We start from the raw sequence: 1,849 nt of genomic DNA, 5'->3' as shown, positions 1-1,849 counted from the left end.
CATACATATGGTGACACATAAAAATAAATTAAAAAATAAGATACATAAAAGAAAAGGAAGTATAGTAAATATAAAACATAATTAAATTAAGTATGGGATGAGAAATGTTAAAACGTTGGCTCAAATAAAAATAGTACAAAATTATACTATTCAAATTATCTTATATTATTATTATCTTCTCCTGTTTTACGGGGACCTAATTTAAGCTACAATTGGAATGCCTCAAGACGCTCTGATGGAGCAAGCTCAAGCTTGATTCTGACCAAATCACCTCCTTGCACTACCCCTGACCCTTTATGGGTTGTGGTGGTACAAATTTTATTTTTTTTTTTTAAACTCAAAATATCATAAATAGTACAATTTATCAAACTTAAAAATTTATTTATTTATTTAATACTAGATCGGTTTGTAGGCGTGGTTAATGTAAGGCGATGTATGTCTACAATGTTATGTCAATTGTACAATTGATTGCGGTGGGGTATAGTCTCATACAAAAGACATCCCTAATTATATAAAATGTTATTAAAAATTACGATAAAATAAATTGACTAAAGTAATAATTCTTAATAAAAGATAACAGTAAAGTTAATAACAAAAACAATGACATTTATAGATTTAACAAAATACATAATTGACTTGTAATGAAAAAAAAAAAGTGAATTTAATAAAAATATAGAGATAAATTAAAATTTTAGAGTGGCAATAACAGAACTGATAAATATAGTTTATAACAAGAAAACTTACAACAAGAGTACAAATTACAATTTATATTAAACACCATTTGTTCTCAATACAAATGATTGATTTTTAAATGATTGAACGAAAAAAAAATTCAATTATGTTGCAACAAATTTTCATATTGCGAAATATTTCTGCCTACATAGCTTGAAGTTATAGCATATTTAACATTGAAATTTCCGAAGTGCTTAACCGTTTAATATTTCAAAATTTTCTTTTAACTTTTTTCACTAAGGGTTTCAAAAAGATTTATTTTTGATTCGTATTAATTTTTAATTAGTTTGGATATTGATTTATTATCTTGGGTTATCGTTTAATTTCTTCTTCAGTTTTATGGGTACACAATTTTAGCTCCAAGTGAAATGCTGGAATCAGCTTCGAATTTCCTGTGAGGCTGGTAACGTGTTTTTTATTCTCAGTAGTTTTTAGTTTAGTACTTGTCATGTCTTTTTTTTTTAATGTAAGTTTCATATAATAATAATATATAAGTTTCATTACACTATCAAAATTTTGTTAATTTTTTCAAAATTCTTCTTTTGCATCTATATTAATTTTTTTTATCTTACCTTTTATCTTTAAAATTATATCACGACAGTACAGCGATTCATTTATGGCCAATGAGATTTATTTATTTTTGCCTCAAAATTATCAAGGATTCTGCATCCTCTTCTTCCCAGAGTACTCGGAAATATCTAAGGCAAATAAATAAATTAAGTACTAACCTGTTTTAATTCTTGATTTTAAGGGAAGATGAAAAAAACTGTTTATTTATTTAATAAAAACGCTGAAATTTTTATTAAATCAGTCCTACTCATGACATTATAAAAAAATTAAGTTTAAAACTCTTTTACATTAAGAATTTTTTTTAATCAATTATAATTTATTAATAATTTTCCCTTTATTAGTATTATAATATTATTATTATGAATAATAATATTTGTTCTTAATATCTATTAATTTTTTGAGGTTTGTTAAAAGAATTTGAGGCATAGCCCGGCTAGCTCAGTCGGTAGAGCATGAGACTCTTAATCTCAGGGTCGTGGGTTCGAGCCCCACGTTGGGCGCAGTTACTTTTTGTGACATGTATATATATTTATACATATTATTCTCT

General features: G+C 25.7%; 1 non-coding gene across 1 annotated transcript; it reads left to right on the top strand.

Moving 5' to 3' along the window:
- The first annotated feature begins 1,729 nt into the window (after positions 1–1,729).
- Positions 1,730–1,802, top strand: TRNAK-CUU (transfer RNA lysine (anticodon CUU)). Its single transcript has one exon. It is a non-coding gene; the product is annotated as a tRNA-Lys (tRNA).
- The last annotated feature ends 47 nt before the right edge of the window (positions 1,803–1,849 follow it).

This window comes from Halyomorpha halys, unplaced genomic scaffold, assembly GCF_000696795.3.
Source record: "Halyomorpha halys isolate HHAL.00 unplaced genomic scaffold, Hhal_1.1 Scaffold149.1, whole genome shotgun sequence".
Classification (NCBI taxonomy): Eukaryota; Metazoa; Arthropoda; class Insecta; order Hemiptera; family Pentatomidae; genus Halyomorpha; species Halyomorpha halys.
Note: the sequence above shows the minus strand (reverse complement) of the source record. Positions and strands in the feature narration are given on the sequence as shown.